The sequence below is a fragment of the Pleurodeles waltl genome, chromosome 4_2, assembly GCF_031143425.1.
Source record: "Pleurodeles waltl isolate 20211129_DDA chromosome 4_2, aPleWal1.hap1.20221129, whole genome shotgun sequence".
NCBI classification, from domain to species: domain Eukaryota; kingdom Metazoa; phylum Chordata; class Amphibia; order Caudata; family Salamandridae; genus Pleurodeles; species Pleurodeles waltl.
Genome location: NC_090443.1, coordinates 889,569,462 through 889,582,313, shown reverse-complemented (window position 1 = coordinate 889,582,313; position 12,852 = coordinate 889,569,462).

Below are 12,852 nucleotides of genomic sequence, written 5' to 3'. Positions count from 1 at the left end.
CTGGGGGTCGCTTCTGCACTAGAGGTCGGATCCTTCAGGTCCTGGGGGCTGCGGGTGCAGTGTCTTTACTAGGCGTCGGGTTCTTTGAAGCAGGCAGTCGCAGTCAGGGGGAGCCTCTGGATTTCCTCTGCAGGCGTCGCTGTGGAGATTCAGGGGGGTCAACTCTTGCTACTCACCGGCTCGCAGCCGCTGGGGAGTCCTCCCTGTAGTGTTGTTTCTCCGCAGGTCGAGCCAGGGCCGTCGGGCACAGAGTGGAAAGTCTCACGCTTCCGGCAGGAAACGTGGAGTCCTTTAAAAGTTGTTTCTTTGTTGCAAGTTTCAGTCTTTGTGGAACAGGGGCGCTGGCCTCTGGAGTTCTTGATCCTTTTAGATGCAGGGTAGTCCTCTGAGGCTTCAGAGGTCGCTGGACCCTGGGGGACGTGTCGCTGTTGCAGTTTTTCTTAAAGTGGGGAGACAGGCCGGTAGGGCTGGGGCCAAAGCAGTTGGTGTCTCCGTCTTCTCTGCAGGGCTTCAGGTCAGCAGTCCTTCTTCGTCTTCAGGTTGCAGGAATCTATTTTCCTAGGTTCTGGTGGCCCCTAAATACTCAATTTAGGGGTGTGTTTAGGTCTGGGGGTTATTAGCCAATGGCTACTAGCCTTGAGGGTGGCTACACCCTCTTTGTGCCTCCTCCCCGAGGGGAGGGGGCACATCCCTAATCCTATTGGGGGAATCCTCCATCTGCAAGATGGAGGATTTCTAAAAGTCAGAGTCACCTCAGCTCAGGGCACCTTAGGGGTTGTCCTGACTGGCCAGTGACTCCTCCTTGTTTTCTCATTATCTCCTCCGGCCTTGCCGCCAAAAGTGGGGCTGTGGCCAGAGGGGGCGGGCATTTCCACTAGCTGGGATGCCCTGTGGCGCTGTAACAAAGGGGGTGAGCCTTTGAGGCTCACCGCCAGGTGTTACAGTTTCTGCAGGGGGAGGTGAGAAGCACCTCCACCCAGTACAGGCTTTGTTACTAGCCACAGAGTGACAAAGGCACTCTCCCCATGTGGCCAGCAACATGTCTGGTGTGTGGCAGGCTAGCAAAACTAGTCAGCCCACACTGGAAGTCGGGTATGTTTTCAGGGGCCCCAGGTTTATTTTATTATTTCGGGCCAGCGCCCACCCTCTTGTCCTCACAGGGCAACAAAGTATAGGAGAGCCTGGGTTGCTCTCTACATACCTCCAAGGTTTTAATTAAAAGAAAGAAAAGAAGACAAAGGTAAACATCAAAAAGGGAAAAACAACAGTAAAGCATATGCAATGCAAGAGAAGGTTTCTTCTGAGGCGAACACTTAGCATGAGGGTGTGTTCTAACATCATATGATCACCCACTGTCCGGGTAACAGAGCTCTCGTTATCCGAGCCTCTGTCTTAGCAGGCAAAGTCTCTAAGGGGGTCATTCTGACCCTGGCAGTCGTGCGGTCTACGACCGCCAGGGCCACGAATGACGGAAGCACCGCCAACAGGCTGGCGGTGCTTCCTTGCCCATTCTGACTGCGGCGGTAAAGCCGCGGTCAGAAAACTGGGGCCGGCGGTTTCCCGCCGATTTAGCCCCGGTTGGGCGAATCCGCCATGGCAGCGCTGCAAGCAGCGCTGCCATGGGGATTCTGACCCCCTTCCCGCCAGCCTGTTTCTGGCGGTTGTCACCGCCAGGAAGAGGCTGGCGGGAACGGGTGTCCTGGGGCCCCTGGGGGCCCCTGCACTGTCCATGCCACTGGCATAGGTAGTGCAGGGGCCCCCTAACAGGGCCCCAGCCAGCTTTTCACTGTCTGCCTAGCAGACAGTGAAAAGCGCGACGGGTGCAACTGCACCCGTCGCACGGCCGCAACACCGCCGGCTCCATTCGGAGCCGGCTCCTGTGTTGCAGCCCTCCTTCCTGCTGGGCCGGCGGGCGCTAACATAGTTAGCGCCCGCCGGCCCAGCAGGAAGGTCTGAATGCCGTCAGCGGTCTTTTGACCGAATAGCGGCCAATTGGCGGTTCCTGCCTGGCGGGCGGAGGAATGAGGCCCTAAGTCTCTGACTGGGTGCTGGGTTGGGCCGGAGTTGATACCGCTCACCCCGACCGCCCAATACTTCCTTGTTGGCTTCATCTGATCGTCCTCCCACAACAGGGGGCGGCATCCCGTGATTGCTTGGCCTCTCTTCTGCTCCGTATTCTCCTTCTTCCACTGCGCCATCCTCTTCCTCTTCTTCACTCACATCCAGCACCACGCTCGCTTGAAATGTGACGCTTTCCTCGTCACTCGCCTCTCTCCTCGACAGGCAGTCACCATGGACCCTCGGACCATCACCACCTTCCACACCTCAAACTCAAATTGGGTCTGAAACTTCCGTCCAGGACACCGGTTCTTCACAATTACTCGATCACCCACCTGAAAATCACAATGACTAGTTTGTCTTCTCTCAGTCACCTTTTGATTCGTCTGAATCTGGCGCTTTTGGGTAGCTTCAACATCTAACTCAGGAGGTTCCCATTCAGAGCCAGCCGGGATGGAATCTCTTGGAGCGACCTTCAACAGCAATGCCACTGGAGCACAGCCAGTCATGCTGTGGGGTGTTTGTTGATATGCTCTCAGGAACTGGTGCAAACAGTGTTCTGCATTCTCGCTTTGTTCTACCCCAATCCTTAATGCTCTGTTAAGTGTCCTCATGAATCTTTCTACATCACCATTGGCCGGCGGCCAGTATGGCGTGATCTTGTGGTGATGTATTGCAAACCTTTCGAGGTAACTTTTGAACTCCTGTCTCTGAAAAAGAGGGCCATTGTCTGTTCGGATTTCATCGGGGAGCCCAAACACTACAAAAGTATTGTCCAGTGCTGGCCTCACGCTCTCGAAGGAAGTGGAAGACACCACTTCTACCACTGGGAACTTTGTGTATCAGTCGATCATAACTGCCGTCAGCCTGCCGTCAGGAAAGCTTCCAAAATCCATGCTTAGTTTTGGCCATGGCTTCCGACTGGGAGGTTCGGTGACTATGGGGCAAATGGGCTATTCAATGGAGGTGATAATACATGAGTGGCAGCTGCCAACGAGGGTGTCCACCTTCGCGTCCATGCCTTGGAACCACACTTTGACTCTGAGCCAGGCTTTTGTCCTGGCAGCTCCCTGGTGACCCTGATGAGCAAGCTCCACCACTCGGTTCCATAAGCAGCGCGGAAGCACTATCTTCTGCCCTCGTAGGACAAGACCATCGCCCCGTAAGGACAACTCATCTTTCACCTTCCACATCCCTTGCATGGTGGCTCGTTCCCCTGGGTCGTACATTCTCACCCCCTTTAGGAAGTGTTTCCATTGTTTCCTGCTTAGTGCTTCTTTGACACGATTAAAGACCGGTTCTCTTTCTGCAGCATTAGGAGTGTTTGTCACCATTAGGGCTACCAGACAGGCCAACTGGATGACCATGTTTACAAAGTTCTCAGTGTTTTCTTCCTCCCCATCTTGGGAAGCATTGGGTGGATTTGTCGAGGGGTGCCTAGACAGGTAGTCCGCTGGATTGTTCACAACTGGCGTGCAGACAACTTTGAACTGGTAAGGTTGGAACAGGACAGATCCTTGGGGGAGCCAGACTCATGGTCCCAGCAAATAGTGAGACTACTTGGAATTCATGGCCATAGAGGTAGGGTTTGCACACCCACTAAATCGCCAACGCCTCTCTTTCTACCCTGGCGTACCGGGTTTTCTCGGCTGACGGTACCCGGCTTTCATATGCCACCAGGACCCATTACTGATGACGCTGTTCTTGCAATAGGACGGGTCCCTGTCCCACAGGGCTAGCATCCACCACTACTTCCATCCATTTCCTTGGGTGGAAATACGCCATGGTCACCTTGTCCAGCAGTGCCTCCTTCACGTTGTGGAATGCTTTGTCTGCTTCGGGGCTCCATTCCCAATTATGATTCATCTTTGTGAGCTGCCGCAGTGGTTCTGCCATCGTGGCTAGCTGGGGAATGAGGACACCACAGTATGTCGCCATCCCCAGAAAGCTCTTGACTTCCGTCGCACTCCGAGGGATTGGAACCTGGCGAATTGAGTCAACTGTTTGTGGGTCTACTTGAAGCCCCTCCCTCGAGAAAATGTATCAGAAGAAGTCGATGGACATTTGACAAAATATGCACTTTCCCTTGTGAAGTGTGAGACCCGCGTCAGCGAGTCCCTGCAGCGTGGCCCTCAGGCAGCAGTGGTGCACCTCACGTGTCTCAGCGAAGATCAGGATGTCATCACTCAGGTTAATCACTCCCGCCAGGCCCGAGACTGTCTCTCTTATCGCATTTTGAAACACCTCCACCGCTGGTGAGACCCCAAAACACACCTGCTTGTATCTCCTCAACCCCACATGGGTCAAGAACGTGGTTATGTTCCTGCTGTCGGGGTCCAGCTCGAGCTGATGGTAGTTGGAGTTCAGGTCCAGCTTCGAGAACCACTGGGCTCCATTTAGGTCTGCGATTATGTCATCCATCATGGGTGTGATGTGACGCTCTCTCCTAATGGCTCGATTGGGCACACGCATGTCCACACAGAGGCGGATTGCTCCAGGCTGTTTGGCTTTGGGCGCGATCACCAGGGGGTGGGCGCATCAACCTTTTCGAACACCCCTTGATCTTGCAACATCTGCAGTTCCTTCTCGGCTGCTGGCCTCAGATGAAAAGGCACTCTCCAGTGTCTCAGTGCCACTGGTGTCACATCCTGGTCGATATGCAACTTGACACACGTGCATCTGAGCTTCCCCAATCCTGTGACAGTTGCGGGAACTCGCTGAGGAGCGATTTGGTGTGCGACTCATACACTTGGCGTGCAAAGAAAATGAGTTCCAGGTCTTCCGCCGTGTGGCACCCCAGCAGAGTGCCTCAGTCACCTTTGACTACGTAGAACTTGGCATTGGTGGTGTGTTGCTCGTTGGTTACAGACACTTCTATGGTGCCTTGCAGGAGGAGTGGGTCACGACCGCCATCTGTGTAAATCCTTGCGTTGCGGTGGGTTAGGCTTGGTTTGGGAAAGAGTTGTTGATACATTGCGTTGTCCACCACATTCACTGAGGCACCTGTGTCCATGAGCATCGTGGCCACAGTGTTGTTTATCGTCACTGTGCTCATGGGGGGGCAGACGTTTCTTATGCTGTCTCCATCCTGTGAATGATATGATGAAAATGTCCTCTTCCTCATCCTCCTCGTAGAGCGGCAGTTTAGTGTCCATGAGTCCACGAGGTGTGTTGTCTCCTGTATTTATGTTTCTTACTGTGGCCTCTTTGACTTTTGACTCCCACTATTTTCCTTTCCCCATCTGGCACATTTTGGCAAAATGGTTCCCTTTATCGCACTTGTTGCATGACTTCTCTCTCGCCGGGCACCCTCCTGGAGTCTTGTGCTCGTAGCCACAGTTGCCACATGTTCCCTCTACTTGCCTCAAGGTGTTCCGATGATGCACAGGAACTTGGCGGGTTTGAATGGCGTCCACCTGTTCTTCCTTCACTGGCGGTTGACGGGGTGTCGTCGTTGCTGACATGGATTGGCCCCTTACGGCAGCCATGGCGTCCGCGCGGACGGCAGCCATGGCGTCCGCTTGGACAGCAGCGAGTTCATGAGAGCATGCCAGGATCAGGATATCATCCAGGGAGATACCCATTTGCATCATGATCAGTTTCCGTAACATGTTGGACCGGCACCCCTGGATGATCTGTGCTCGGATTTCCTCATGTTGGTTTAGGCCCACGCTTGTGCTGGCAAGTTTCCTTAGCCTGGCATAGAGCATGTCCGTCTGTTGGGCCTGACGCAACTTAAAATGCTCATAATCAGGGTTCAGTTGGGGATCAAAGTACCTATTTATCGCCGCCACTGCAGTGTCGTAATTCGCTGTGTCTCCTGTGTTGGGGATTGACTCGAAAAGTTCATGAAATTCGTCGCCTCCCATGTGTAACATCAAAGCTCTGCATACTGCCCTGTCTGTTTCCCTGGTGGCGCAGAAGTAATTTTCTAGGCGGACCAGCCAGAGTCGCCATTGTGGTGCCGCCATTAGCTGGCTAAACAGGGGTAGTGCAGCCACTGAGGAATGGGCGCTTGCGGGGGCAGGTAGGAGTTGCTGCTCGCGGCTCTGCTGTGACGTACTCATTTTCCTCTTTTTTTTCTAGCCACTTTAGCTCCCCTTGATGTGGTGCATTGTAGTACTGAGTTGAAGAGTGTCGTCTCTGGCGCTTTATGCGGACACGGACCTTTTTCTGTTCATATTCAGAGCCTCTTTCTTCCAACAAATACCTGCAGGCCTGACAAATGCTGTCTGTGTCCTTGACTTTTCTTTTTTTTTCTTTGATTATGGAACTGTGACTTTTTCTCTTCATGTGCTTTATTTTCCTTCTGATACAGGAATTAATTCATAGTGTTGTTGTTTTTTTTTTCTTCCTAGCATGTACCTTTTTCCTTCTTTTTTGCCTTGTCTTTCTGATGTGTCCGTTTTATAGTTGCTGTTGAGGGAGCGTGCTGGATTCGCCACGCTCCCGACAATACTTCAGACAGGCACCGCCGAGGACGCCCTCTAGGGTCCTTGTGGCCGACCGGCTTCCAGCTTGAGCCGCGTCGTAGGCCGCTTCACACACTGGATAGTGCTGGCACCATGCCAGCACCGCCTCGCAGTTGCGCCTCACCCAGCCCAGCAAGTGAGTGTTTTTTTTCCCAACAGCAGGGGACTCCTACCACCTTCAGGTGAGCCAGTACATCCTTTTGCACACCGTGTCACCTCATGCACGGTGTGCACACGTTTAGGGAGCGGGGGTCGCTGACCGACTCACGAGTGTGTGCGCGATTCTTCTCTCTCTTCCGTTGTTTTTTTTTTTTCTCTTTTAAGGATCCCGGCCTCGTCACCAATGTGGAGAGCCCTCGTCCGTCTCCCTTCTAAAAGAATGAACTGCACACATGTAATGCCGTCTCAAGGACTGCCAGGTCAGCAGACCTGGGTTTATTTTAATACTTTGGGCCAGCACCCGCCCACTTGCCCTCACAGGGCAACAAAGTATAGGAGAGCCCGGGTGGCTCTCTACATATATGACAGACATAGTTCGGAAACTGTTGTATGTCAACCAGAAATATTAGGAGAGGGGAGACACAGCAATAGGCTGTTGGCCTTTAAGTTACAACAGAAACAGATAATAAATCATGTTTCCTTCATTAAAGATGACAACGGTAATACTGATGCTGACACTCCTGAAATCCTTAAGCTATTCAAGCCCTACTATTCTGCACTGTTCCAAGCCCAATCCATGTCTGCGGACACCTGGAACCACTATCTGCAGGACTTTGCCTTCCCTCACATAGACCCCCACACTCCTTCAAGAACTGGAGGATCCTTTCACACCAGAGGAAATGAGGGTCACTGTATCACAACTGAAAGCATATTTGGCTTCCAACCCAGATGGGCTCTCAGTGTCATTTTACAAAGCCAATTGCAAATTATTAGTGCAACCACTGTCCCAGGTCAATAACTCTTTTTTTTTTTTTTGCAATCCAAAATGGTGACACCCACCATGAAGAATTACACCGATACTTTATTATTGAAACCAGTTAAGGATCCCTCAGCCTCCTCCTAACCGCCCATTGCCTTGCTCAACTTTGACATTAAAATCTTTACTTCTAGCTTGGTTTCCTGCCTCCACGCAATTTGGCCTCAGCTGCTATCTAGTTGCCAGTCGGGATTTATATGAAATAGACAGCCAGAGATAATGTACAACTTACAGTAAATGTTGTTGACATGGCAGAGCGCACACACACTACAAGTATCCTTCTCTTGCTAGAAGTGGAGAAGGCTTTTGATCAAGTGAACTGGCAGTTTCTCTTGGTCTTTTTTTCAAAAACCAGGCTGGGCCCAAATATGGTGATCAGCATACTGGCAAATTATGTAACGCCGACACCCTGCTTCAAGGTCAACTGCAACTTCTCCGCCCCAAAAGCGTTACACTGGGGTACCAGATAGGGGTGCCCCCACTGTTACCACTTATATTTGTACTCACTATTGAGCCTGTTATTCATCGCATAGAATTCAACCCTGAGATTAGAGACTTGGAAGTGGATGGCGAACAGTACAAATTGGAGCTTTTTTCCAGTGGTATCCTTTGTATCCTCACTTGCCCCGTCACATCCCTCACACTCCTATTGGGCAAGTAGAAGTGGTTTGAAGCGTTTTTTGGCTTTCGTATTAACTATGCAAAGTCCATGGTGGGAGAGGGGAGGAGTGGCAGACCCTACCAGAGTATCTCGATGTTTGCTCGCTACCCATGACTTACTGTGGGCCACCTCTTTCCTCCGCTATTTGGGAATCTCCCTCACAAATTGAAACCTGCAATATCCCCCCCAGTGTTAGTGGCACTCCAAAAAGATCTGTACCACTGGGGTAGCCATGTTAACAGTATAAAAATGAACTACCTCTCACAACTGCTACATGTCACCCACAATCTGCCCTTGTGGCTACCCAAGGAGAACATCCTTCAAACTCAAAAACAGCTGTTACACTTCATATGGCATAATTCTACATTGTGGGCACCCAGATTGACCTAGTACAAGCATACGGTGGACGGGATCCCAGGGTTTCCCAAAATAGAGCAGTACACTCGCGCCGCCCAACTCCAATCCACTTTAGACTGGCATCGTCTTCCATACATTAAGCCCTGGATGCTTCTCGAAGAGGTTTGCTCCACAAATTCCTTATCATGTGGCTGACGCCTCAGGACTGCGTACTGGCCCAGCTTCTACTCCTGTATTTGTGGTAGGCTACGTAGAACGTTTCATAAGCAATGTTGGAATGTTTGGACAAGTTTGTATTGTGGAATGCAAGGAGTTCAGTTGAAGGTTTTGCAGTTGCTGGGTGGTTGTTAAGCTGCCCGCTCCTTGAATAAACCACAAACCACATACCTCACTCAGCAGGACTGTGTTCATTCAGCATTATGGCCTTCATTATAACCCTGGCGGATGGCAGTAAAATGGAGAAAAGTTCTGCCAACTGGCTGGTGGTACTTTTCCCTATAATATGACATTGGCGGCTTGGCTGAAGCCATACCGCCAATGTACCACACCGTCTGCCACGGCGGTAATGACCGCCGGGCTGGAGACTGCAGTCTCCAGCCAGGCAGCCATCACTAGCCCGTCCGCGGGATTATGACCCCGCCTACTGCCATGGTTTTCGTGGCAATCTTACTGCCACGAAAACCATGGCGGTAGACACTATCGGTGACAGGGAATTCCTTCCCTGTCACTGATAGGGGTCTTCCCTGCCCCCCCCTGGTTTTTCTCCCACCCCACTCCCACTCCAGACCCCCCACGACATACACACACCTTCACGTACCATCGAACACACGCATTTACACACTCATACCCACATTAATCCACGTATGCCTACATCCATTCACACACACATCCACACACACTGACATACATGCACACAACACAACATTCACTCACTCACACATCCTTACACGCACACACAGACAACACGCATCTCACACCCGCATACACGCATACACAGACATACACACACACCCCCATACTTACACACACTCCTTCCCCTGTCGGAGCACCCTACTTTCCTGATTGCAGGGGGTCCCCTGGCAGGAGACGGGACGGGGCAATGCTGCCAGCAGCAGCATCCGCCAGCAGAAAACCGCCAGACTGTATCATGTGCCGCAGCCATGGCTACAGCTGGATTTCCGCCATCCTTCTGGCGGAATTCCGGCTAAGGTCATAATTTGGCAGACAGCTGGTAGCCGCGGAGACGGTCTTTTGGCACCCGTCGCTGCGGCAGTATTTGGTGGTATATACCGCTAATGTTGTAATGAGAGCCTATGTGTGTACTCAGCACTATGCCCTGGGCGGACCCACAGCATTGTCAGTGGCATTTTCTGGCTGTTCCTGAACAACAAGATTGTAGAGCATAAGCTGACTGCAGGAAGTGTCAGCGTAGTATTGTGAAGGTATTTCTATTTTTTTTTGTGTGCTGAACACTAGTCAGTTTGAGCTTTTGTGCAGTGATAGACTTCCCAAGGAGCATTACATGTGTAACAATACTTGTGCAACATCACACCAATTTTTGAGAATGCCTTTTGGGTTAGCAAGTGCCGCATCTGTGTTTTCAGCAGGCAGTGAAGCTTACGCTTGAGGATGTTACAGGTGCAGCGGCATTCCAGGATGACATTTTGGTATTGGGAAGAGCAAGTGAAGAGCACAATAAGAATTTGCATGTGATTTTGGGGAAGTTGCAGGAGAGAGGGTTGACGGTAAGAGTGAATAAATGTTGTTTTCAGAGAAAGGAAGTTGAATACTTGGGCCATTAAATTTCAGAGAATGGTATTAAACCCAAACAAAAATATGTGGGGACAATTGTAGATACTGCTTCTCCTGTTTCTAAGGAGCAATTCATTTCATTTTTTGGATTAACAGAGTTTTATGCCAAGATTATGCCATGAAGGTTGATGCATTGAGGGCTCTATTGAAGAAGAATATGACATTTGTATGGGTAGAAAAGCAACAGGAAGTCTTTGAGCTCTTAAAGAAGGAGAGTGTGGTGGATGCCAGCAGTGTGGGTCTGAGTGCAGAACTTATGGAGAGAGACAAAAGGAAAGAATGGATTGTGGCGTATGCATCTCACACATTTAAATCTTTTGAAAGAAATGATGCTGGAACTGAAAAAGAGCTATGAGCATGCAGTTGGGCTGAACAGCATTTTAGTCAATTTTTGTGGGGTATGAAATTTGTTCTCAGAACTGACCACAAGCTTTTAATTAACATGCTGCGTGCTGGAGGCAGGAGGGCATTGACTACATGATGGTTCATTTAACTGCTAAATTGCAGGAATACCAGTGTGTTGTAAAGTATGTCTCTGGCCATGAGAATGTGCATGCAGATTGTATGTAATTTTTTCCTTTGGAACTTGGTGGTGAATCCGATGATGAACATTAATGTGACATGGTGTCACTTTGGAAGATTTGAAGGAAGACTGTGTAAATGGAGACTTGTTGTGTGCCATCTCTGAAGAAGTGTGGGAGGAATCTTTGCAATGTGATGATATTCGGAAATTGGTATGTGAATATCTTGTTAAAGGGTGGCCTGAAGAGAGAAAATTGAGTAGGGGCTTGGTGCCATTTTATAAACTTAGGAATGAGGGGGGCGTGGACAGGCAGGATGGCCGAATAGATGTTCCACGCACAAATGATACATCCTGATAAAATCTTCCCATATTCTTAGCCATCCGTCATCCCTTAATATTCTCCTACATGTCTCCAATGTGGGGAAATACTGAGAACCCCAGAAAATGACGAGCAGCACCTGCGAGCCGAGATGGAGACCCTGAGGCCCAAGAAACGCAAACCAAAGTGGCGCTCGCAGTGAGGAACAGTAGCGGCTGAGGCTTGGTCATGAGTTGCGGCAAGGGTGCAGCATTTTACTATACCGCTGTGTGACAGCATTCTGTGGCCTCACCGAGACCCCTGGGAGCGTTGGTGAATGTGGAAGGGTGCGGCCTTGCAGTGGAACCTGACCCGTGCTCTGCGCATGGGCTCTGGACCATCGCGGCTGGGGCCTAGGGATGTGGAGTGCAGACTGGGGGCTGCGGCTAGGGGGAGCGCTATGAAAGGGCATCCCTTGGCCCCAAGAGAATCCTTTGAGGCTGGAAAACAACCAAATTGACCATGGCAAGTGGCTGAAGACAACAGTAAACTGCCACTTTGGCAAATGGAGCAAGATGAGGCCTTGCCGTGAGGGCCCAACTCGGACTTACTGCTCGGCCATTGAACGACCACTTATGTGTGGGGTTCTGCATTAACCTTGGTATCGGCCCTAGTAATTGAAAACCATCTGCCAAAAGACTGTAATTGGCCATCTGGCTTTGTGCCAGTAGCCCCGTTGGGACCCTTGTACTGCACAAAGTATTACCTGAGAACATACCCTGGTGCCATAGCTGGCCCCTGGGGATTTGTTAACCGTAACTCCTTAGGTGTGGCCCTGCTGGAGCTGTGTGCTCATGTAAAGGGGAACTGCATGATCGTGTGTCCACAGCCATTGATTTCTTTACTGACTGCTCCTGTGGGGAGCCCCCATGATGATGCACGGTGAAGTACCCCTGCTGCTGGTCGAAGCCCATGGGTTTACCCCCAGAGGACAGAAGTGAGACATTTGGGGCCATTTACTCCTAGAGGTGTGCCCAAACAGTAAGGAGATGGACCTGGCCAGGGGTGGGGAGATCTATCCACCATCACTGATACGATCAATCCAGTTTTGCTGATTTCAAGACAGCATTGCCCTCCCAACCTCACCCTCTCCCACTTGACTGGGATACCTGGCTAGTCCTGACACAGCCGGCCGGTGGTGTTGGCTGTAGCACCTAGACGTCCGAACTAGGAAGTGGCTTTCTACCAGTGTCGCAAGGGTACATAACACTGAATGCTCTAACTGACATGGTGAAAGACAAAGGCTTGAAGCCATCGCAAACAAATAAAATAATCAATTATACCCATTGGTTGCCACCCTCTGAGTGAACAGAGAATGAGGGAGATCATTGTGCCAGAGCCCCTGCCGTGGAAACGGAGTCCCCCCACTCCCTCCTTGGCAGACCTAATGGCAGCAATCCAAAGATCCAAAATTGAAGTAGTTAATAAAATCAAAGCAGTGGTGGTGGATATTACCTTGCTCCGAGCCGACCTACGTAAAGTGTCAGATAGAGTGACTACAGTAGATCAAAATGTTGATGAACTCCAGAGAGAGTTCCGCAGCCTGCGCAACATGATCTCAGATTTACAAAAATTAATAGCGCGTTTAGATGAACGCATCGAGGACTCTGAAGGGCGATCCAGAGGAAACTACCT